A 27,446-nucleotide genomic window follows, 5' to 3' on the forward strand; every position below is an offset into this window, starting at 1 on the left:
TATATATATATATATAATATATATAAAATTATAGGGGTACATATTTACATATGTATTGTGTGTACATATATACACACACATGTATACATTCACATAAATATATGTATGTATGACTAGGACTCTGGAAGGATATATGCTGGCCTTTTAATACGGTTGTATGTGTTGGAAGGTGGATATACAGTGAGAGAGAGGAATAAAAAACAGGTAATCAAACAAAAAGACTGGGAAAATATGCTAAAAAGACTTGATTTGTACATATATGTAAATTATACAGGTTAGTATGTGTATAAATAGTGTCAACAATGTCAGTGATAAAAATGACAGTGATATAGAAATTAGTCTGGCATGTAGACTACATGAACAATAGGTGATTCTTTTTATTAATTTTTTAAAATTTGAAAGTAATGAGAAAGGGTGTCTTCTTAACTTGGAGTAGGCTTTTTCAACCTACTGACACCGAGGACTAGGTATTTCTTGGTTGCGGAGGACTGCCCTGACATTGTGGGATAATTGGCAGCATCCCTTACTTCCACATACAGGATGGCAATGGCAGCACCTTCTCTCAGCTGTGACAACCAAAAAGGTCTCCAGACAGGACTCAATGTCCCCTGGAGGGAAGAGGCAAAATCACTTCAAGTTGAGAGACATTCATTTTGAGGTAAGTCTTTTGCATGTGTATGCTCCATAAATGAAACAGTTTAGTTTCATTCCCAAACCTTTAAAAGCCAATTTGCAATTTGTTTTTCAAAAGTACTCTGCTAAGTGTGCCTGGGGCTATAAAGATTTTAATGTCTTCAAGAAGATTATAATTTTATGTGAGAGATAGGTGAGTAAACTCCTAAAATCCGATGAAGAAAAATTAGATATTACAAGGCTTAGCCATGAGTGGCAGAGGTCAGATGGGGGAAGTGATTTATGAAGACATTTATGATATACTGAATTTAAGTTGTGTCACAAAGGACAAGGAATGATTCCGTAGGATAGGGAAGGTAGAAGAGATGAAATGCCAGGCTAAGGGAACAGAATGAGCTAAATCCAAAGCTGAACAACTATGGAAATATTAGAACTGTACTGTAAGATTCAGGAACACCTCTATATACCTATGATGGTCTAAAAGTTAAGATGGTGGCCAGGGCGCCTGGGTGGCTCAGTCGTTAAGCGTCTGCCTTTGGCTCAGGGCGTGATCCCGGTGTTCTGGGATCGAGCCCCACGTCAGGCTTCTCGGCTGGGAGCCTGCTTCTTCCTCTCCCACTCCCCCTGCTTGTGTTCCCTCTCTCGCTGGCTGTCTCTCTCTCTGTCAAATAAATAAATAAAATCTTTAAAAAAAAAAAAAAAAGATGGTGGCCAACCACAGAGCAGCTTGAATGCTAGACGAAATGGTTGGAATCCTTTTTTTTTTTTTTTTTATAATTAACAGGTGTAAGTTGTGTATGAGCAGGTGAGTAATTAGGAAAATAATTGGTGGCAATAAATGAATGGAAGGTGGAAATGGGAGACTGCTGGCAGGTTAATTCAAATATTCTGCTTAATAGGGACAATAAGTGCAAAAATGGAGTCATTAATCCTAACATATGACTTCCTGCTTATGTCTAAAATGTTTGTGAATTCCAATGCCAAAGTTTTAGTATCTCTCATTTGGATCCTTTAAAGCTTCACTCTCCAGAGTCAATCACTACAGTTTTTAACACTAGTTTCATACCCTTCAAACCATATGCAGTCCTCACCTTTCCCTTGCCCATAGAGAATCTAAATACCAGCCCACCAGATCCTTGGTTCCTTCTGGCTTCTGGCCCACCAGTTATACCCCAACCTCACCATACTCCCTGACCCAACTCTGGCTCCAAAATTTGTATGAAACCTTTGCCTTCTGCTTTACCAGGAACAGATTTTCTATTTTCAATCATGCCTGCTTGTCATTTTTAAAAAAGAACTTATATTAAACTAAATATTTGTTATTAAAATGAATTTAAAATAATAATATTTTGGAAATAAATGACACAAGAAGATTCTGCAGTGACTTGGAGTCATTGCTAGTCACAGATGTTACCATTTTCCAATAAATGAGGAAGTTTCATCGTATGGACAGTATTAAAACATGTAATTATGCATAAAATTATTTTTTGTCAAGACAAAAAGGAAGACCATAAAAAGTAAACCACCTTGAACTCCATCATACACATAAGCTGTTGCAAGATACTTAAAATGTTTTTAATATATAGAAGTATTTGAAATATTTAAGCCATTTTCCATTAATGAATCTAGTTCCACCAAATCTGAAATAAAATTTTCCCCTTTAAGCAATACGCAAACATTTAAGTCTAGGAAACATTATGAGGAATAATTCTTTAAAGACTTTAAGTATAAACTTATAAATAAAAAGCCCTTATTTATATAACTTAAAGTCTTTGGGTAACATGAAAGAATATAAGCAAAAAAAAAAAAATGGAGTAGTCTGGTTTTACAATTAGAATGGCTAAAATGAAAATGAGAGCCAAAAGTTAAGTGTTGCCAAGGATGTAAAGAAGCTGGAACTGTCATGAACTCCTGGTGGGGAAGCAAATTGGCACAATCACTTTGTAAATCTCTGTAACAGCTTTTATCAAAGCAGAGCATATGTATAACTATATGACTCAGCAACTCCATTCAAAGGGTATCCTAACAGAGATGTATACGGATGGATGGATAGATGGATGGATAGATAGTTTTACATACATATAGGAGAGCAGGGATATACATATGTTTATATATGCATGTTTCTATATATATACACAAACCAAGACACATATGCAAGAATGCTCATAGCAGTGCTATTTATAATAATTGATGATATTGCAAGTCAGGGTAAAGATTACCCTTGGAGGGGAATAGTGACCGGTAAAGGGCAGAATAGGGGCTCTGGGATATGAACAATGTTGTCTTTCTACTGTGAGCACTGTGTAGATGGGAGTGTACACAAGGATGTTTGCTGCATGTATGTTAAACCTAAAGAAAAAGGAAAAATATGTAGAACTTTATTAGTAATCATAATTCATTTAAAATACTATCATAAAGATTACCAATATTTCACTGAAAACTACAGTGCATCATTCAACTTTATAAAAATTCTGTTTCCTTAATTTACCAGTATGTAATAAATTCTGAGTGTCCATTTATATAATGCAAAGTAAAGCTATGAGCACAAGTTAAATAGTTTGATTACCTCTGACATTTTGGCTTTGAATAAATCTCTCTGTGGGTTATAGAGTACTGCTTTCATTTCTCTGCAGGACCATCTCTCGGATATAGAACAACTCACTCAAATCATTCATGTCACCTTTGCACCAGTACCTGACATTCTAGAGATATAATCACTATCAGAGAACTCTCATCCCTTGACATTTGCAATTATTCATATCAGGAAGCCCTTTCAAAGAGTTCTTATTTCCTAAAACCTTTACAGAACATTATGCATTTTCAAAGAAGTGAAATATATCCCTTTGTCTTAAATTCATAATTATGTAAGTCATTTCCCAGTTCCAAAGCTCCTTTATCCATGCTTTTTTGGGAGAAAAATGGACACCAGATAAAAGTTAGCAAACAGAAAACCGACAGCAAACTCTAATCAGTGAAATGTAACAATGGCAGACTCTATATTGGATATGTCAGTCCATCAGACTCATCTAGGATAAGGGAAGGCCTTATGATAAATAGAACACTTTGATATTTGAAATTAATAAAAATATTTATGGGGCTCCAATAATAAAGTGGGACCTATAGAAGATAGTCATCAACATTATAACATTATTAAAAATATCCTTATGTACTGATTTATGTGTCAAATGCTAGAGGATGGTATGACCTAACTTCTGTGTATCCATTTCCTTCTCTACCTCATGTACTTCTTTTTCCTTTCTCCTTCACCACCCATCTTCTTGCCTTTTTTCCCTTTTTCTAGCTCTCTATCATAAACCAAATATGTATCTGGCACTATCTATATACTAGGCACTGTGCGAAGCCTTGGGTATAAGATCTCGCGTTCTAATGTGACTTCACAATACAGGCATACACAAATTAAGGTAGGTATGGTAGGTAACAAAAAGTAAAGCCAACAAATGGGGACATTAATTCTGGCGAATATCTGAGTGCCTACTATGCGTCGTGGAAGTCGAATCTGAAATGGAAAATAAAAAGAAAAGCAAAAGTGCTGGAAAATAGGATTTCTATCAGAGAGACCTGGGATCTCCTTGTAGAGCTCTTTGTAAAACTGGGCAACTAAATTATTTCACTTCTCTGATACTGTGTCCTCATTTGTGAAGTGGTGATGTTAATACTTTTCCTGGTGGTCTACAGGAGAAAGAAACGCAAATTCGGTCATGAATGTTGTTCTATGTACCTGCACATAGATGCTCAACTTCTCCAAAACTAACTGAAACCAGTAAGTATTGGTCATAAAAAATATTATCATAATTTGAAGAGAATCAAACATTCCTCTCCAGTCATCCTAAAAAGAAACTTAAGCATTTGAAGAAGATAAGTTAATGACTTTACCCTCTGTTTCTCTATATCAGCTACACAATGTACCTTTTTTCTCTTATCAGGCCAGTAAGATCCGACTTCCATTCTTATTTTGGAGGATTCTTACATTACGTGAGTATTGGGGGGAAAGCAGAGCCTGATCTCTAATCATAAAGAGAAAAAGCCAGATAAACATCTCCAGGTCATGATCACACCTACGACTCTGAATCTTGAAGGAATAAAGTTGCAGTTGAGAAATTATTCACAAGAGCAACAGCAAACCCTCAAGGGTCCAGCAAAGGCAAAGGCAAAATGCCCACTGATGTATTGCCAGTTCGGCATCCTAATCATATTTCCTGTGGTATCCCTAACAAATTTTCCTGAACACGTGCCAGTGTTCAACAATGCCTGGCTCCTTGTGACTCCTGCTTGTTTTCGCATCCTGGAATTCCAACCTTCTCACTGATTCCGACAGCTTTCAGATATCCTTTTAGGGAATTCCTTTTCTCTTGAAATGAACCTGAGTATTTCTCTGGTTTGCTTCCAGGAATCCTAATTAGCAGAGGACATTCAACAGTTTACGAGTCAAGCCCTCACGGCTAAGGAAAGCCCTTCCCTGTTGGGAGCAAACTGAATTAATCCCTCTTTTTGCCCCACCTAGCTGTCCTTCCTCTCATTCCTCCATGGATCTGCAAAAAGCATGGTGCATACACACCTTAGCTTCTGATGCTAAAACAATTTGTTTTTATATCTGTCTTATGACTCCTTTTATTTCAAATGGGGACTCCTATATTCGTAGAAGAGATTCTCTGAAGGAGGGTTGAGTGGGACTGGAAGAAATTCTCATATGCTTATCAATGAGTCTGTGCCTAATGCTTTCCAGTTTACAGGCATGCTGATAAGAAAACAAATTGAAAAATGCAGAAGGTGGAACCAGCCTTGGCTATCTCCCATGCACATTTTCCCACAGCTCTAGACTCTATTCCACTTCATTCAATTTCAAGGCATCCTTGGCCACAAATGAAGAAATATAGGTGTTTGTTTGGCTGGGCTTTTTTTTTTTTTTTTTAAACAGTACAGAAACATCTAAATACTTTTTTACTATATCCTCTCCAAATAGTGGATATCACTAAAATGACCATGGAAGAGTTGACCTTAATAATGCAATGTCTATGTCCAGAATTAATTGGTTTATTCTATTTAATGTTCTTCTGAACTCAAATTTAAGTGAGCCAATGACTGAGGATGAAAATCATTTAAATTCAAGCATAACTTGGGATTCAGAATAAAAGCACTTGAGCTATATTTCCCTGCCCCACGAGGTTCTACAGAAATGGCTGTCCCCGTGCTTCAGTTAATCTGCCTGCTGCAATGGGGTAGAATTAAACCCTACCTATGGTGTATGTGTATCTGCGGCACAGTACATCCTAATAACTTTTGATTTTGTGGATGAAACAGGTAAGAGGGTGTGTAAAAGAGCAATTTCTGACTCTGTATTTCATGTTTGGTTCTGTTGTCCCTCTCTTCAGGTCTCCACTTCCATACATTTAATAAAATGACAAAACTGCATCTTTCTGTCAGTACTTTACCTGAGACAATGCCCAATTAAAGGAGTATTCTAGGGCCACTTGGGTGGCTCAGTTGGTTGAGTGTCTGCCTTTGGCTGGGGTCATGGTCCAGGGGTGCTGGGACTGAGCCCCATGTTGGGGCTGCTTCTCCTTCTCCCTCTGCCCCTCCCCCCCACACTCATGCTCTTTCTCTTTTTCTCTCTTACAAAAATTTTAAAAAATCTTTAAAAAAATAAGTATTCTATTATTCAGCATTCAATAAAGAGTAAAGGCTAAATTCTTTAGGTTAAGATTCTGAGCAAGGTATATTGTTTAGGACTTACGTATTAATTCACCTATAGGGCAACCCTCACCTTTGTCAATCTCATCCACTTGCCATTACCTACATGGGGTTTTTGAGTGTATCTGTTTTATTTGCTTCTCCCTTAGAAAGGCATTGACACACCAAACAGAAAAATCCACCTTGAACGATTCGTTATATAGACTTCCTAGCGAAATGTCACTTTTTTCAAAAGCTAATGTCAGATGATATTGTTTCACATTATTTGAAGACACATGTAAATATATATTTATTACTGGGAAAATATGCTTAACTCTCTTAATGACGAAAGTTTAAAGATGAAAGAAGATAGAAAGTTATGTGCGGGCTGGGGAAGGGCTATACACGGATGAATGATGATTATATACTTAAACGCAGTCATTTGCAATTCTGTGACGCTCCTACTATGTACCATGTTTATGATAACACTAAGTCTTAGTCTCTGTTGCTGATAAATTCACAGTTTAAAAGAAGAAAGATAAGAAAAATCTATTTAACAAAACATGGTATTTCTATGATAGAGTGGTGCAGACAGTATTATTGGAATATAAGTGAAAGACATGGAATACAGATCTCCCCTGTTTTCCAAAAGTTTGTGTTAGGCCACTTCACTTTTATGAAAGAGCTACCTTCATACCTGTTTTCACTAACTGATGTAAGTCCCAAGAGAATTTTTGCTTTAGGAAAAAGTGGTTACAATACTAAGGCAAGTCTTTTGTGAGAGTCATGTGCTGTAACTCACACTTTCTGAGGGGTGGGGGGGGGGACACCTAGAGTCTGAATTTGACTGAAGGAACAGGAGGGTCAGAAAAAGCTTCATATGAGACATGGCATTCTAGCTGAGGCTACAAGTTCCAGTAGATGCTTCCAGGCAGAAAACAAAGCAAGGAAATAGCAGGAGAAGAGGCGGATTTAGAGAATCAGACACTGAAAATGCAGAAAGAGAGTAGGAGAGATGACAAGACAAAGAGATATGTGATAGGAGTGAGGGAGCCCAGACTGTAGATAGCGCAGAATTATCCGAGAACTGGAAAGACGTGGGGGAAACACATGAAGATGGGGAAACGCCTTCTTAACAATTTTCCCACTGCTGGTTTGAATGATCGTTCTGGTAACCAGTTCAATCTAAAAATGGACTAGAATAATATTAGTCCATTTGTGGGGATACAAAGATGGATAAAATGTCTTGAAAATTTTTAATCAGGATCCTATAATCTTTCGTTTCATTTTGAATTAATCTGAACTATTATATTCTGTACCCTCTGTTCCAGTTGAGCATCAGGAACTGAAATGGGATCTCGGTGATACTGTGATATGAACCCCTAAGGCAAAGCCTATTTCGGACTGAAACTCCAAAACCATTTCCACATAGGACTCCCGATTCTACAGATATTAACACCCTGACAGAGAAAATGCCCTCTATAAAAATGGACTGTTGGGGCGCCTGGGTGGCACAGTGGTTGAGCATCTGCCTTTGGCTCAGGGCATGATCCTGGCATTATGGGATCGAGCCCCACATCAGGCTCTTCTGCTATGAGCCTGCTTCTTCCTCTCCCACTCCCCCTGCTTGTGTTCCCTCTCTCGCTGGCTGTCTCTATCTCTGTCGAATAAATAAATAAAATCTTAAAAAAAAAAAAAGGACTGCTTTTCACATTAGGGAGGGAGGTGTGTTTCTAAGTTTGATGCATATAATACTTTAACGTTAGAGCAGACAAAACAGAGACTAATAGAAAAGAAAATATAGTATCCTATGATTTCACGCATATGTGAAATTTAAGAAGCAAAACAAGGAACAAAGAGAAAACAAACAGAGAGGCAAATCAAGAAACAAACTCAGCTACACAGAACCAACTGATGCTTACCAGAGCGTAGGTGGGTGGGGGGATGGGCAAAATAGGTGATGGGGATTAGGGAGGGTACTTGTTGTGATGAGCGCCATGTGGTTTACAGAAGTGTTGAATCACTATAGTGTACCTGAAACTAATATAGCACTGTATGTTGACTAACTGGAATTTAAATAAAACTGCAATTTAAATAAAACTAAAAAGAGAGAGAAAAGACGTTTAGACAGATAGCAAGATGCTTTTTGAGAAAGTCTGAACTCAGTTGCCACTGATGACTGGGTATCATAACTCTTGAAGAGATATATGATTGAGGAACAAACAGTGGGATTCTGGGGTGCTATCACCAGTGCGTATCCATTTCTGGGTTTGTAAGTGGAGAATGAGATAAGAAAAGATGAAAAGTAATCATGGTTTGATTTAAGCTAACTTTCAGAACAGTCTCCCTGAAAAGATTTTTTTCCTCACAATTTAAAAGTAATGAGAAGGATAAGAGTAGAAGTGCAAAAAGGAGGAGAATGGGATTTGAGGAGATACACCCAGAATTTTATGTTATTTCCTCAAAATCATCTAGGCTGCAAGTCTTCTAACCAGAATCCATCTCACAGTTTAAGCAATAGGATGATTTTTTTTTTTTTTAGTTTCTTTATTTGAGAGGGGGAGAGAGAGAGAGACAGTGCGCACACACACGTGGGTGTGCGTGGGTGCACAAGTGGGGGGGAGGGGCGGAAGGAGAGGGATAAGCAGACTCTCTGCTGTGCAGGGAGCCCAACTACAGTGGGCTTGATCCCAGGACCCTGGGATCATGACCTGAGCTGAACAATAGGATGTTTTGTAATAGTATTTATCCAACCAAAGACCATCAAACTTCCTAAGGATTCCATCATCACAATTAAGTCACCTTGCCACTGGCTTCCTCACCCAGACTTAATCCACTAAATCTCTCTTGTCACTTATTCCTGTTTGTGTCACTCATCCCAAGATTGTAACCATCGCCACTAACAACTGATACTCCACCTTGCCATCATCCCAGTAATAATGCTCAGCGCTCCCTGGCCCTTTGTCATCCCATCCCTCCATACTCTTTCATGCTACATTTGAAAACAGGCACTCCCAAACCAACCAACTTCTTCCTACTCTGTTTTTTCTCTGAAAGTTCCTTCTTCCCTTTGCCTTAACTGAACCTGGTCTCCCTTTAGGATCTCGTTACCCAATAGCCCTGTCTAGTGACTCCTGATTATTATCACATACCTCAAGATGCTCACTGCTCCCTATTGCTCCTTTAGAACACAACTTTTCCACCCCATTATAAAAAAAGAAAAAAATCCTTTTCATATGCAGGTCATGGCAATCAGCTTTACCATTCTCTGGCTCTTCCAAGTAGAGAAATGATATTCTAAAATCCTAGTTCTGATAGGTAGGCATCATAGAAAAATGAGTTCCATGGTCTAGAGCTAGGTGCAAAATCTAGCCTGTCTTTGATACTGCATAGTTCATAAGCTATGAATGGTTTTTGCAGACCAGCATTTGTGATTTGATGAGAGGGGACACTTACTTGAGATCCCAATTCAGTAAAAAGGTTTCCCACAAAAAAAAAAAAAAATACTTTCATTTTTCTTATTAGTAGACAGGTATTACAAAACATTGTACTTAATTATTATTTCACGTTACCTCAATAAAATGTTGTGGCAATTTGTTTTCTGCCTTATTACATAAGTACCTATAGAATGCCCTCTCAGTTTTGCCTGTTGTCCTGCAAAATCAAAAAATTATTTACTATTTGGCCCTTTACAGAAAAAAGTTTCCTGACCCTTGGTCTAGGGGAAAACAACAAAATACTGAATTAAGCAAAATTACAGTTTCCTCTTCCTCCCTTCCTCCCTCCCTCTCTTCCTCTCCCTTTCCCTCCCTCCATCCCTCTCTTTCTTTCTTTCATTTCTTCTAAATTTGGAATTCTTCAAAACTTGTGTTAATTTCATTATGAATCATTGAGATTCATGACATTATATTGCATTTCTTAAATGCATTTGACCATGACTTTTTTTTTTTTTAACAGAACATCTTGCAGGCCAGATATTCTAAGGGAAAAATTTAAAAACACATTTTAAAATAGGTCCTATTTCTTAAATAAAAATGAACTGGTTTTTGGATCATTATTTGCATCCTTAAGGACCAATTATTTTCACAGCTTTCAAATTGCATAGCGCTTCTCTAAGATGTGGGTCAACTCTATGTCAGCAAAGTTCAGTAGCAATCACAAACCTCATCTTGAAGAAATTAAATGTTAAGGATTGACTGGAATTAACGTGATCAATTTAGAGCAACATTTTTATAGTTTCTTTAAAAACATGGATGAGGATCTCCCAAACCAACTAATTCATATTTATATATTACCCTTACTTTAAGCGCCTGACTACTCAACCACATGATACTTAACAGGGAAGCCTCATTCCCAGACAGGCTTCACTTATCAGTTTCCCACTGTCTTCCCCTGGATCCACCATTTTCTTATGCCTTTCAAGTCATGCATGAGAAGTTAGCTCTGATCTTTCTTATCTTCTGGATCCCCTCTCATGCCCCTGGTTTAATGAAAATCCACAAAAATAATTCTTATCCATACTATTTATAAAACTACGCAGCTTTTTGGTATTTTGTTTGTTTGTTTTCATACCCACAATTGTAATGGGTTAGCATTTCAAAACTTTATTAGAAGGACAGTCACCTCAGTGAACTCCATCCAAGTCAGTCCCCACAATGGGACATATCCATCCTACCTACACCTGCCAGAGTTACCTTAAACACCATTTGAGATGCATAAGAATCCAGAGTGACTCTCAATCTACAATCCCATCAAAAATATAGCCACCACAATATTCCAGATCAACTGAGCCAACCCCATTCTATCCCAGCACATCCCTCTTTCTTTTCATCTTTTAGATTCTCTGATATAACCAGCCACACTTTCAGAGCAAATATGTCAAATCTATCCCAAATGTCTTTGCAAATTACTTTGTTTGTTTTGTAAAGTCTCTTTTTACTTCCTGTGAATACACACACACCACTTCCAAACCCCAAACAAGAAACCATGATTTCAAGAAAACGCACCCACTATTTCCCCCTTTAAAAAGAGATGCATTTAACAAGACTTATCTGCATGTTACTGTGCTATATTCATTACAGTTTTGTTCAAAGTATTTCCTATCACCTCTGCTTCTGTATTTTATAGTCTCAGCAGTTTGTGAGTTTCACTTCAACCAAGTTGTCTAGAGTGACTGACACATAGCAGATTCTGAAAACACACTTCCTATTTTTTCAAAACTCAAGTGATTTTTTTTTTTACAGGAAATATTTTACTCACTAAATTTTTGAAGGTCATGACCTATGAGAGTAATACATACTACCAGGAAAACTGAAATATTTCATTAACTATATGATTAAAACTAGATTAGCTACCAAGAGAATTTATGTTAGGTTTTGGAAATAAGACCAAGAACAGAAACCTCAGAAGTTTACAGTGTTCTAGGAAAAAGGTAAAATAATTATAAATCACTGATCATTCAAGAGGTACTTTCAAAATGATTTGCTTCAATTTTTCAAATGTACTAGGACCAAAAATGTTAACAAAAAAAGAATGGTGTTTATGAATGCATGATTCCACCTATTAGCTGATGGAAATAAACTACCACATACACCCTTAAGTTCTAAAGTTACCAATTTGATTTTTATTAGTCAACTAACAACTTGAAATGCCTTTTATAAGTTATCATTATGGAAGTTAATAAGCTCATGAAAAATATAGGAATGTTAATATGTACAGTTTCTTACTTTCCTACCATTTTCATGGTTATGGTTGTCAAGGGTATCACACATACATACGTGTATATACCCTCAAAGACTTATGACCATTTTTTGCTTTTAATGGTAGCATGTTTTATACAGAAATTAAGATATAACCTAGTGCTTGATGCTTACTCATGTATTTAACATTTCCACTGTTCTTTCATTCCTAAGATCTGATTCCCTCTGGTATTCTTTTTCTTCAGACTGAAGAACATTTCTTGTAGCATGGGTAAGATGAAAACAAATTCTCTTATTTTATCTTTTTTTTTTGTTTTGTTTTAAATCTGAAATTGTCTTTATTTTACCTCAATTCTCCCATGGTTTCTGACAAGAAGTCTGCAGGCATTCTAGTTGTTGTCCCTTTGTATCTAATTTGTTACGATACTTCTTTGGAAGGTTCTACATTTTCTCTTTATCTTTAGTTTTCAACAGTTTGACTATTATGTGCCCAGGAGTGGTTCTCCTGGAATTTACTGTTTTTCCTTGTGTGGTCACTGAACATTTTGAATATGTATATTTTTGTCTTTTAATAACTTTAGAAGATCTGGCTATCATTTCTTCAAAGACTTTTCCTATTTCACTCTCTCCTCTCCTTTTTAAAATTCCAGTTACCATAATGTTAGACTTTTTGTAATTTTCCTTCTGGTCCTTGGGGCTCTATTTTTTTTTCTTTTTTTTTTAATCTTCTATTTTTTCAGATGGAATGATATGTATTGATCTGTACGTCACTGCACTGTCCTTTCCATTCTGCTCCAAGTCCCATCTAGTTGCTTTTTTATTTTAGATGTTTTCCAATTTCGGAAACGCCAATGTTGTTCTCTTTCATATTTTTATGGATGTGTATATAAAATACAGTACACACGTTTCTATTCTGATATATCTTACCTTGTCATTCCTTCGGATGCCTTTATTTTCCGGGCTCTCAAGGGACACAGAATCACAACTTTAAGGACTTTACTTGAAAATTAAAGACTACTCTGTGGTTCAGGTTCAGTCACAGTGTTGACTGAATTTATTCACACAACTGCTCGTATCTCTTCTCTAACTCTCTCAGGGCTTCCCCCTCACTCTGGGAGTCAGGGGCTCTTCCTCTTGCTCCTGTCTGAAGATAGTGGGTTTTCCTTTCAGAGAGTCAGCTGCCCACATATCCACCTCTGCCTCAAATACAACTGCTTTTAAGATAAAATCCTAAAGAAAACAAACAAGATGGAGGACTCACAACTTGCTGTTCACTTTACTACGAATTTTTACCTCCTTTACAAATTGGTTCACGGTTTTGTTCAGTCTCCAGCATCCTTAGGTAGTTCTGTTTTGTTTTGTTTAATGTTTTGTCTGGAGTTTATAGCTGAATTCACAAAAGGCTTGTTTTGCTAACAGCTCACTTTTGCATAAATGAGTTGAGAAATCATTTATTCAACTTAAGTCAAAGTTCTTTTAATTGGAGAATGCTCTGGAAATGGAAGGTTATTTTCTGGTATGAGATTTATCATATTCCTGGTGTAATGCATTTCTTTCCCTTTTCACATTGAATCTCTTGGTATTGGGCAGAATTTCCAAAAGAAGTGATAGTGGTTTACATTTGAGGACAACTCTAGTTCAAAGAATCCACTTAAAGATCTGATATGCCACTAGATATATGTCACTATTTTTCCAGGGACAAGATAAGGCTTTTTTAGAGACAAAAAACTGGTTAGAAAAAAAACCAAAAAAACAAGAAAATAATGTAAATTTTCTAAGGGGATTCTTTTGGAAGACACTGAATTGGGTGACAAAAACAGAAATCAAAGAAATTAGTGAACAAACTTTTTTTTTTACCTCTAACGGAGAGCCAAACTTGGCTATGTTCACCCCCTTGTTCTAGTTTAGTTGTGGGACATAAAATGTAATTACTAGGATAATTTTGACTAGATAAGGACCTGAGTATCAAATTTTATATATAACATATATAAAATATAATTTTATATGTAATTTTTTTCATTCTACTGTTCATATCAGAGCACATTAGAAAAAAATCATGATACTGACCAAAATCTTTTATCATTCCTCTCCAACATTAGCATTTTTTTTCCTAACAAGTAAAACTGAAGGACCAAGCCATGGTTCTTTTATTCAACTTTAAATATGTAATTCTTTATGTCCTTGATCCTTCTCAAACTATAATTTCTCTTCTAACAATAAAACAACATAGTATCAAATATATTTTAAAGACTAAATTACCTATTATCTTACTACTCTAAACCAGTAATTATTTTTACTTTAATACATTCCCTTGCTACCTTTGTCCCAATTATGTTTCACATTTGTAGCAGAGATAAAACCTCATGCCATTCTATATGATCATTGCTAATACGTACTGCAGAGTGTGTGTGTATATATATATATATATATATATATATATATATATATACACTCTGCAGTGTATATATATATATATATATATATATATATATAGTGTGTGTATATATATATATATATATATATATAGTGTGTGTATATATATATATACACTCTGCAGTGTATATATATATATATATATATATATATATATTCCTGTTTGTCCACTTTATCTTTATAGACACACATACATACATATGCATATACGTATAACTTGCCATCTTTTTCTCTATTTTGAAAGTCCCCGAGATGCCTTAGTTTCTATATGCTGTGTTAAAAGTAATCACTTTTGTCTTTAAAACTGTTTTGTCATTTATAATTTTTAAAATATATTTCATTTAAAATATAAGAAATGCTCTGAAAAAATATTAAATGATATAAAATGTCATTTCAAACTCCAGTTCTCTCCCAGGGGACAACCACTCCTAACAGAGTCTTTTTATATATGTAATATATATAAATAACATAAAATATAGAAGTATAAATAATATAAAATGGTTGTTTTGTTTATTATAATAATGAGAGCATACTGATTAGTCATGTGGGCTCTTATTACTGGATGGTATTACATATCTGCACATGCAGAAGAATCATAGTAATTTTAATGGCTTCTTAATATTTTCCATTTTATGCACCCTAATTCATTTTACTAGTCTAATAATGATGACTTATTTAAATTGTTTCTAGTCTGTATTTTGCTTTTTAAATTATAAATAGTGTCCCAATGAATTATCTTTTTATATGCCTTTAGGCACATATAAAATATATCTTCAGGATGGATTCTACATTTGGAATTGATAGATATATAATACTATATCTCTTCTGGATATATTCTTAGTCCAATAAAAATGTGTGCCTGTGTGCATGGTTTATCTTTGTTTGTTTTTATTTTGAATTTAATTCTTTTGTGGCCCAAAATCATGCTGTGTGTGACTCCCATCCTGTTATACTTACTGAGACTTGTTTCCTGGCCCAGCGTGTGCACTTGCATATGCCGTGTATTCGGTACTTGCTGGGTATAGTGTTCTGTAAACGTCAAGGACATCATGTTGGTTGAGTGTGTTGATCAAATATTTTATATCCTTTTTGATGTTCTATGTACTTGTCCTATATTTTACCATAAGACAAGTGTTGAAATTACCAGCTAAAATTGTCAATTTGTCTATTTCTCTCTGTTTCCCAAAATGTGGTTAAGTACATATTTGCTTTCAATCTTTTTCTGGCTCTGGGGAATTATTACTTTATGTTCCTTAGAGATTACAGTTTAGGCTGTGGTTGATTAATAGTATCATAAAAGATAAGAGTTCTTTTCACATTTTCATTTCCTTTGTTGTTTTTAAGGAGGAGAACAAGAGGAGAGCTCTCTATGCACCATTTAATGGATGTCTGAAGTTATTTCTGAGAAGAATTTTGCCATTAATGCAGACATCAGTTCCCCTCAGAGAGTTCTCTTCATGTCATTTAATAAAACAAAGTACATCACTAGAATACTAAACTTCATAATTGGGATCTCTTTACCTCAGGGGTTGTGTAGGATGGTTCACATCTTACAATAACACTATTATAATTTTATTTTTAAAGTTTCTATTTAGGCCACTGATGGAATATGACTTGACATCACTGTCGGATAACCCTGTATGTTCAGGGTAATAATAAAAGATATGCCAAACCTTAGCTGCAAGGAAACAGAAACTAGGAGATTTCAGTGATTATCATCTACATTGTTATTCCATTCAAATGGTTTCTTAGCAGGAACTGTCCAAAGTGTTCAGTATATCAGATTGTGAGTGACCTAGATTTATAGTTAAAAAATCTGCAACCATGGAGCCTCCACGGTTCTTACTACACAACTTATTATTTAATTTAATGTTAGGAGCAGCTTGAGAAAAGAATTGCCAGCAAAATTCCTATTTCTGGGGGCAAACAGGCAGTCGCGGGGAAGAAAAAAGATATGGTTGTTGCGTTTACCTCATTATTGCTAAATAATTCAAAACTGTTTAAACATTACTTAAGGGAAATCTAGCGAATTCTTATTAGAAGTAGGAAACAAACAATAGTTCTTTCTGGTACAAATCTGCTGACGTATTTTATATTCCTGGCTATTTATTTTATCTTTTCACATTTGTCAGTGATATCAAGTCCTAGGTTTTTGTTATTAACATATAAACAAATGAATTAAAGCATGCGATGTCATATGCTTTATCTGTTCTATTTCTTTTCATATTGAGAACTTCCTCAGAGTCTAGAGGAATGCCTTTAAATAAAGGTCCTGCTGTGTACAGTTGACCCTTGAGTGACATGGGTCTGAACTACACGAACCCACGTATAGGTGTATTTTTTTCAACAAATACAGTACAGTACTCTAAATGTTTTTTTTTCTTCCTTATAATTTTCTTAGCAACATTTTATTTCCTTTAGCTCACTTTATTGTAAGGATACAGTACATAATGCATATAACATACAGTATATGTGCTGATCGATGAGGCTTCTGGTTAACAGTAGACTATTAGTAGTTCCATTCGGGGGAAGTCAAAAGTTACAACTGAATTTTTGACTGCATGTGGGGTTGGCACCCCTAGCATCTGTGTTGTTGTTCAATGGTCAGGTGTAACTTCAAACCTCAGCTTTCAGGTCACTTCCTCCAGGAAACTGCCCCATCATCTCAGACAGCAACCCCCACCCTTGCAAGATGAAGTCTGTGTTAGGACCCTCCTGTTTCAGGTGTTCCAAGGGGTGGGCATCCCCACCTTTAGTTCTATTTTCCGTAAATTCCTGGAATACAGAGACTGTGACTTTTATATCCCTAGTGAGCTGTATATTCATAACACATAGACTCTCTGTAACATTTTATAACTCATGCTGGATAAACAGAGGAAACACTTTAAATAGGGATAAAGACTACCCCTTTCTCTCAAAAGAAATAAGTAAATTTCAGATGTCCCAATATTAATATTGGTACTTTTATGATAAAGTATTGATTTCCATTTGATTCTTCTAAATGTCGAATAAAAATTAAAAATATAACACAGGCAAAGCTTATCTCAAATAGCATTTAGTGAATTGATGATTTTCTTTTTTTTTCTTTTTCTTTTTCTTTTTTCCATATAAGCCTGGCAATATTTCTACCTACTCTCTGAATCTCTAGGGGGCCTGAACTAGAAACTGTCAGCATTTAAATAACTTCTATTTTCACATGCTGACACAGGGCGCACCATCTTTCCCCAGCAGCACCCCTTTTGTTATTTTCAGTGGAAAATCCACGCCTGCTACCTCCATAGCTCAGTATACAGTTATACATGCTATGAGGATTGCAGAATTTGAACACCCGCCTTCAGAGCGTTCACAGTCCAAGGCCAAGTCAACATATCTTTATCAAGTGCCTTCTAGTAAGGCACGTGGAAACAGCTTAAAAGCAACGTGAGTACATCTAACAGTACGCAAGTTGCTCAGTTTCTCCTTATATTGAACCATGCAACACTTAACTAAAGGAGATGTGTGCTTATAGAGGATCAGAACTGTATTTTCTTTTCTTTTTTCCCTTAGGAAAATACAGAACTGCATTTTCTTTTCTTTTTTTTTTTCTTTACTCATGACCCTGAGATCAAGACCTGAAATGAAATCAAGATTTAGATGCGTAACCAACTGAGCCACCGAGGCGCCCCAGAACTGTTTTCTATTTCTTTGGAAAGATCTCTGAATTTAGACAGAAAAATCATAAATATGCTATTTAAATAATTATCAGACACTAGAGGTCTATAGGAGTGCATAACTGATATGTAGGTAATTTCACAGCAATGAAAATTAATTTTCTGTTACAGTATATATGCTAATTATATATTTATAATTAGCATTATATTATTTATATATTATTATATATTATTATAAATATTATATTATATAATATTATATATTATTATATATTATTTATAATTTATAATTAGCATTAATATATATATATATATATATATGAAAATGTATTTCCTGGGGCGCCTGGGTGGCGCAGTCGTTAAGTGTCTGCCTTCGGCTCAGGGCATGATCCCAGCATTCTGGGATCGAGCCCCACATCACGCTTCTCCGCTAGGAGGCTGCTTCTTCCTCTCCCCCTCCCCCTGCTTGTGTTCCCTCTCTCGCTGGCTGTCTCTCTCACTGTCAAATAAATAAATAACAATCTTAAGAAAAAGAAAAAAGAAAAAGTGTATTCCCTGTCACATATATGTATATAATATATTAATATAAATATATACCTGAATATATTACAAATTTATCAGTCAAAAATGTTTGGGACAACTTAAGGGTATTTTATTTAAGTTGTTTTTGCTAAATCCAAACAGTTATCCGATTATGGTTTATTAGGTTATTTCTAGTCTAATATTGAGTAAAGAAATTATATCAGCTTCTTGGGGCGCCTGGGTGGCACAGCGGTTAAGCATCTGCCTTCGGCTCAGGGCGTGATCCCGGCGTTATGGGATCGAGCCCCACATCAGGCTCCTCCGCTATGAGCCTGCTTCTTCCTCTTCCACTCCCCCTGCTTGTGTTCCCACTCTCGCTGGCTGTCTCTATCTCTGTCAAATAAATAAATAAAATCTTAAAAAAAAAAGAAATTATACCAGCTTCTTGATATTAACTTTCCTCATGTCAAATTTGAAGTGAGACCCATTCGACCTTGGGTGTGCCTAGTAGTAAATGTGCTAAGAGGGACTGCTTCTAGTTTTTGGAACAAAAGACAGGAACATTAAATTTTGTTACAGATAACATGAAAAAGGTAATTTGTTTTCAATTATCTCCACTAATGAAGATGAATGAGGTAAAAAAAAAATGCTCAAAATTCATTTAAATGGGAAACAGTCATTGCCATAAATACTTGAGGATGTTAATGGTATAAATTTTCTGGTTTCACTGCCTAGAAGTTTTCCTGCACCAATTAACCTACTAGGAATGAGCACCACGTACACTAGAGTGAAGACCAGACTTGAAGTAGAACTTGACTCTTACTGGTCCTTTCTTCTTTATTTCTATGACACCTCGAGTATGCTAGGACACTAGGCTAAAGGCTTTCATCCCAAAATGTACATCGCATCAGCAGCAGAGAGAGTGTGTGTGTGTGTGTGTGTGTGTGTGTGTATGTGGTGTGTATGAGTGTATGCATGTGTATATCTTATATTTGTATGTTTGTCATTTATCTCCTAAACATATCTTAATGATAATTAAAATAATTACTTTTATACTGAAAAAAATGAGTACTGAACAGAATGTAAAGTAAAAAATCTTGATTTTTAGTAGGAAACATGAGATTTCAATAACACCTCCTTTAAACCAATAAGGACTAAGGTTCTACTGGTAAAGCCAATGAAATCGTTCAAAATTTCCACTAATGAAGATGTAAACACATGAAGGAAATGGAAAATTTCCTAGAGGCAGGGAACCATAGCTAATCTCTTCAGATAAGAAGGTTTAATAATTTATTTGTATTTGGAGAATTACCTAAAATATTACATTTTTTAATGATACAGGTAATAACATGTAGAAAAAGTGATTTCTTCAAATGCCTAGATTGTGACAAGTAAAACACTGGATATTTTTAAAGCTTTGTGCCATTGGAAAGATGGGTATGATGATTTTATTTTACCCTGAATACACTGAAAAAATATGAGCAATATCAAAGAAGTCTGTCATGGCAAGTGTTTTCATCACACACAAAAAGAAATAGGGCCGTGGGAAACTTTTGGACACGATGGATATATTTATGGCATTAGAATGTGATGACAGTTTCACAGGTATATACTTATCTCCATCTCATCAAGTCTTACACAAAATATGTACACTCTTTTGTATGTACCCAGAGCAAAGTACAGCCATTTGTATGTATCAGTTTTTATTTGTTCTCAATAAAGTGACTTAAAAAATTAGGAGTCTATTATGAGATTTAGAAATACACTTGTATACTAAGTGTAGAAATACACTGATATAATATTTGTATAATTTAATGTATCTGAATGAGTGTAAGACAATTTTTGTTGCCAGACTGTGATCAAATTTTATATCTCAGTTTAACAGTTGATGTATTTATCTCTTAAATATATTATTTATAACTCAGTTCCAGATTATAACAATAACCTCTAAACCTAGCTCTTTGCCTGTAAACTCAATTGCTTACAGTCTAACCTGAACTCTTCCACCAGACCTGTCCTTTCATGCAGGAATTCTCTTTACATCATGCCATCCTCAAAACCCTCCGTGGTATCCGATCATCCATGCAAACAGCCGTCAGTCTTTCATTAATTGCTCAGTGCAACCAGATATTTATTAAAGCTACATTTTGCCTTGTGCTAAAATGAGTTTTACAAAGAAGAAGGAGGAAGAGGAGGGAAAGACAGAGAGAAAGAAAGAGAAAGGAAGGGAGGGAGGGAAGGAGGGATATGTTTAGCATATTCTGTATTCCATCTTCTATGGAAAGCATCATACGTCAGCTGTGGTAGACAGCAATGTAAATAAATAAAATATTAAATAATTTGAGATAAAAGAGAAGAATGTTAGAATCCTGAGAAGTAAGTAATTCACTTAGCATGTAGAAATATCAGAGAAAAATTATCAGAGAAGAGGAATATTTTAGCATTTTGTATTTTAGTCTTTGGACAAAGACTTCGGAAGAAAAGAAAACAATGACCTGGTACACAAAGGGGAACGAATCAGGGGCATGAAGGAAATTACCCTCTGAAAATTGCAGAGTTTGGTCCACATAGAGAAAAATCTGTGCTTCTTCTCTGCAGTGGAATGGCAGGAGGCAGATAACATGTCACCTTAGCTCCGTCCCGTGTGTCACATCAATGACATTTTAGAACCTGTGGGAGCTGTTAAGAATCTGCATTTTCAACACATAGCTCTGCAGATGCTGGATTAGAGTGGCGAGCGAGTGAAGAAGGCATATTTAGGTGAAAGATGAAACAACTGAATTACAGTGTGTTACGGTAGGAAAGGACAAGTGGGAGTCAAATTGATAGCCACCATTCATTAAGCAATTACTATTCTGTGATGGCTAATTTTATGGGTTAACTTGGCTGCGTTATGGTGTCCAACTGCTTGGTCAAACATATTTTATGAAAGCAATCAGTAGATGTGATTAACATTTATAATTAGTTGATTTTTAGAAAAAAAATAATGTGAGCGGTCCTTCTCCAATCAGTGGAAGGCTTTACCAGCAAAAACAGGTTTCCTGAAGAAGGACTTCTGCCTCAGGACTGCAGCTCAAGATTATAAAATTAACCCTTATCTGAGTTCCCAGGCTGCCAGACTGCCCCGTAATCTCATGAGCCAATACCCTAAAATCTCTCTTTCTTTTACCCTCATTCCCTTTAGAGAGAATCCATGTGTGTATATATATACACACACACTATTGGTTCTGTTTTCTGGAGAATCTTGACTTGGGCACACGCCCCATCTTATTTAAACTTCAAACAAAACTGGGAGTGGTTGTGATTTTCTGTCATTTTTAATATAAGTAAGCTCAACCTTAGAACTGGCAGCATTCCTTACGTCACAAACTGCAAAAGGAACCTGGGCTTGAGCTGAGGTGTTTTTAATCCTAGATTTCAAGTTCTAATGAGTGAAATGTTTTTCCCTGCCAAAGCTCAAACCTGTTCATCTGATTTTCAAAGTCTTTAAATTCCTGTGGTAGATTTACATATGAATTTCTATGAATTCATATACTTATGCAAATCTTGAAAATGTCCTATGAGTGATTTTTAACTTTTATAAGACAAAGTTATTTTTGGAAAAAAAAAAGAGGGGGGGGCTTACTCTCTTAAACCAGAAGCCTTTCCAGTTGAATGATCAAGATATTTTTTCTGTTTTAGGACCCACCATTTCTTTTTATAAAGCATTTACTACAACTAAAGTGGTCTGTTCACCACTTGTCTAAATAATGCATGTCGTACTGTGTCAGAGTTTTGTTTCTTTTTTCTCCACAAAGTTTGCCACATTCAAATTGACTTCTTCCATGTCTACTTTTAATGCAAAATTCTCCCTGTGAGCTCTAATTCTGACCCTCTTATCTATAAATTATGTCAATCTCTTACCTCTCTTTTGTACAGTCAGGGATTTCTTTTATAGCAAATAAAATTAGAAACTAAGAATTAAGGATGAAAAATTAATTGTCTTTAGTTTATAAACACTACAGGACTCTGATTAATTTAATACAAAACTAATTAAAGTATTGTAATGACTCATCTCTAATAAAATCACATTGCTGAGTTTGCTGATGGCTTCAAATATTGACAGAGCCTGTCATACTCACATGAAATGGACCATTAGCATTTGTGGAGATGCATTCTTTAATTTATATTGAATTTATATTTACACGTACACCAAAGAGAACCTTGACAAATATGGACTTTATCCCAAAACTTTCCCAAAGGACTTTGGGATATGGCTTTACAAAGAACTTAGGCTTCATTCCCCAAACAACTAGTGAAACTAAAACTCCCAGACTAAAATGTCAAGTGACAAAGGTATTTTTTTTAAACTTTTTAAAAAATAATAAAAATTAACACTTCTAAAATACTGTATGTCAGATTTTATCCAAAGAGTTTTATACTTATACATTAAACACGAGACCAGCATTTTTGGTGAAGTACGGTTACTGCCACTATCTTAGGATAAGGAAAGGAAGTCATACAGATAGTAAGTAATTCTGAAGGTCAACAGCTAGTAAGAAATGGACCCAGGATTTAAGCACCTGAAAAATGATGCCCATGAGAGAATCTACGATTTTTATAAACTTCTGGTCTTTTTTATGATTTTATCAACTATATTAAAGAATAAGTAATCAATAACAAGTAGGAATCATTAAAGAAAATGCATGCAATTAATACTACTTCCTTGAGGGTATCAAATTATGATTTTGGCACAGGTGTAGGTTCCTCTAAGGCTTGGAGAATGACAGTTATTTAAAACAAATGGAAGTTTCAAAGAACCTCCTAAGGATCCTCCAATGACACAAACATGAAGTTGTCTAGGGTTTCTGGTTTCTGGAAGGTTGGGTGTTTGGAATTTGCCTTTGGTGTAACAGACCAGCTCTCTGGTTTACAGGATCAGAGTAAAACAGGTAGGACTAGAGCCCCTGCCCATGTCTTGCTGCCCACTCACCATTGTCCATGGATACACTGATTCATGCCTTCTCTGAATCAAACATCTCCATATCTAGCATATCCTACGCAGCTTCTGCTGCCACTTTTTAGGAATATTATAATGGAATGGACCCAGAGATAGTCAAATATAGTTGTACTAAATACAGTATCACAAAATTTCTTTAAATATGCAAAAGATAAAGGCAAAATACTGTTTTTAATTCATAATCCATTGCAAGAACATCTTAATAAAACAGAAAATACAAAAATTGGAATGGAAGAAGCAATAATGTCATTACTAAGAAATAATATGATAGTCTGGAAAAACTAGGTATTAGTAAGAATATGGTATACAAAGGGAACTCACACTGTCACTGGCAGGAGTAAAAACACTCAAGCAATTTAGAAATCAATTTGGCAGTGTGTACTACATTTGAGCATTCACACGCTATATGACCAAGAAATACCACTTCCTGAGTAATATCCCCTTAAAGTCTTTATACTTTCACCATGAGGCATGGACAAGAATACTGTGTTGGTCAGACTGCTTTTATACATCAGTAATTCTCTTCTGAGTCTGTGATAATTTGAAAATCTAGTATGATGAGAAATCTTCCCCTACGAGACCACTGTCAAGTGTAAACCACTGTCTTAAATTTCCACCCTGAACAATGCTTTAAGAAGAAATAAACTTGACAATGTTATGGGATGGAAATTCCACAGAACTCGACCTTGATATTCTTGGATCTCTTCTAGGTTCCATTATGAACTCGCAGTTTAATCACACATTATTCTACAAGCCCTTTTTTTCTTCTTTAATTAATTAATAAAATGATACTGTTATTATTTTTATATTATTAAAGTGGAATACTAGATAAAAGATGTAAAGGTAAATAGAAAGCCTCAAATGTATTAGGATAATGTGCACAAGGAAGTGACTTCTGTAAACATTTTCCATAGGACCGTGACTGACAGTACTTGGTGAGGACCAATGCCTGTGCTTACCAGCTGCTGCCCTTGGACACCCCAGGCTGCATACTGCAAGACGGAATCCTCTACTTCTGGAGGATTTAACTCCCAAACTTCCCTTGAAGAAAGGTAAATATTTTACATGAACAAGTTGACACTTACACCAACAGTTTAGTTGGACAATTGCTCATGAAAACCAGAAAACCAAAGAACTTACCTAGTGTGTATGTTGTAAATCACATACGAAGCGGTATAGGAATAATGAAAAATCTGAAATTAAAAAAAAAAAAGAGAGAGAGTTATGGACCCTAGTTTGGAATAAAAGCTCCATGGTAAGGTGTAGGCATATTCTTGATCAAATCCAGGCAATCCAAGAACCAATTTTAGAGAGCAATCAGAATGTGAAATATTACAGTTTTGAGCCTTACTCCAGGAGTTTCATGACTGTTCTGACCATCAGCTCAATCCCTTATTCAGTTCACTCTATTCTTAATATAATTGTGATTATATTGTTGTCTTGCTCGAAATGCTAAATGATTCCTCGCTGCCTATAAAATAGAGTTCAAGCTGCTTCACCGATGTTCAAGGATATTGGTATTTTGGGTTCTGCATGCTTTTCCAGCTTTACCGTTTACTACTTCCCTTTACCTAGTCTATGCTTCGGTTACATTAGACGAATTCCTCTTGTGTGTCCTGAACTTTTTCAGGTTCTCCCTTCCCCTCCCCAGGACATCCTAGGAGAAAACTTACACGGATACTTTCTTTTTTCAGCATTCAATTATAAAAACTTCTTTTTTTCCTATAGTGGATATACACTGCACAAATATAATACTGTCAATTAAAACTTCCTAGAAGTCAAATTGTTATTTCTTCTTGCTGCAATAATAGCTTCAATTACACATGATTGGCCACATATTTGGTAAGGCAATACTAGTGTTGTCTCTTTGCATGGAAATTGCAATTGTTCCACCATCTATTATAGTATTGTGTTTTATAATGAAGCCTTATTCTCCTACGCCTTTAAACATAACTATTAAACCTAAGATTGCCTTTGCTATAGAGTTGTAGAAGCAAAAATAATTTTTCCTGGTGTCTGTTTTGGCGTTCACACTGTATTCTATAAAATTACATATTTGACTACAAATCTTAAACCTTGAATTTACTACTATAGCTGACAAAAAGATAAGAAATGTGACTACCTCTATAAACATTTTTTTCTCCCATCTCAGAAAGTTCTGTTGCCAAAGCAAACTGCCAAGTGAGCACTTCATCTTCCAAGCAGACAAATGTGCCAATGACGTTATGGGTAAAAGGAGTCTATCTGTTCACCCTGTCTGTTAATTACCTAACACACTGTAGCTGAATTCTAGGTTCCCATGCATCTTGAGAGAAAGAGTTCCTGGGCATTACTGTTGTAGTCAAAGTAGCCCAAACAACCAAGACAAACCAGATATAACAACTAAATTTTGCTCTCTTTCTAGAATTCTTGTTATAGAGGTTGCTGGCTCTTCTTAATGTATGAATCCAAAGGACTCCCAACAATGTCCTACAAATGAGGTACTTCAGGGAGAGGGATATATAAACCCACTTTTTGCTTCGTAGTTCTTAGCCCAATATGACATTTTCCCCTTAGCTCATGCACTGAGGTGGAAGACCACAATAAAGAAATTAATCTTGACTTGTGTGCAAATCCAGAGCAGGTGGAAGTAACAGGTTACAGGGTTTCACCTCCTCTACAGGTGATGTACAAAGCCAGGAGTTTGCCATCTGCAGATAATTAGAACCTAGCCCTTTGTTCCTAGCTTACAGCTTTCCTCTAAATCTGCTCATCTTTGGTGGGTGTCTGCGTGCGTGTGCATGCTTACTCCCAGGAGATCTCAAATACTTCTTGTTTTATAATTTTCCATCATTAAAAAAGCACTCTATGCCCACAAGAGAATATAACCAGTATGGATTAGGAGGGATCCTGAACAGGGTTAGAGGTGGAGGTTTCCTTTTGTTTGTTTGTTTGCATAATGTTACAGAGATTTCAAAAAGGAGATTTTCAAAGACAACTGTATTTAGCTTTACTGAACACCTGTATTGAGGTGCACTGGTCTAAATTCACTGTGTTAATCTGCATTCTCTCTCTCTCTCTCAATCACTCTCCTCCCTACCCTGGCTCCTTCGATAGCATGTCTATTATTATTATCATTTCCTCATTTCCTTTTATCCTAGATTCCTCTTCTACATTAACTAGGTAGGTCTTATTTCAGGATGAGAGGATAAAATTGGAGTCACAAAGGTTAGGAACAGTCTTTTTCCTGTAATGATTGGCTGCTGCATAATGAGAGCCAAACTGAACATCTGATGAGATCCTTGGGAAGAAAGACATTTCACAGCCAGAAATCACATATTCATCGCATCTCTGCACATGATGCCCCACTGCCTGTTACAGAGTGTGAATGGTTAGGGCAAAGGTAGTGGGAGTGGGGCAAACTTGAGAAATACGATGTAAAAACTTGATCAAAGCTTACTCCTGGAAGCTGGCCTTGAGATGTCCCATCATTAAATATCATGATGTCAAAGGTACTGGGTGGTACAGAAAGCTTCATAAGATCTGGCAATCCAAGCTCATCCTTATCATTTCTACATTACTTTGGGAACCTCAAGAAGAGGCTGATTACTTAAATGTTTATGACTGAGAGTGGAATAATTGGTTCTCATTACTTGCTGTAGTTCTATTCTATAGGTCATCACAAACACTGAATTAGCAAATACTGAACCATAGCCTCCTCGAAGAAATACAGGCATAGATTCCTGTTGAGTGTCTGGTTGCAACGTTTTCATCAACGCATCAGTACATAACCTTGTTTCATGTGCATTTCTTTGAAAAGACACTGTATTTAATATTTAATAT

General features: G+C 35.8%; 1 protein-coding gene across 1 annotated transcript in view; it reads right to left on the bottom strand.

Moving 5' to 3' along the window:
- Positions 1-24,661, bottom strand: part of DPP10 (dipeptidyl peptidase like 10) — a 143,149-nt gene extending 118,488 nt beyond the window's left edge. The window contains exon 1 of the mRNA XM_026510117.4: positions 24,584-24,661. The gene's annotated coding sequence lies outside the window, so the exon portion shown is untranslated. The remainder of the gene's footprint in view (positions 1-24,583) is intronic.
- Between the last annotated feature and the right edge of the window lie 2,785 nt (positions 24,662-27,446).

Source organism: Ursus arctos, unplaced genomic scaffold (assembly GCF_023065955.2).
Source record: "Ursus arctos isolate Adak ecotype North America unplaced genomic scaffold, UrsArc2.0 scaffold_1, whole genome shotgun sequence".
NCBI classification, from domain to species: domain Eukaryota; kingdom Metazoa; phylum Chordata; class Mammalia; order Carnivora; family Ursidae; genus Ursus; species Ursus arctos.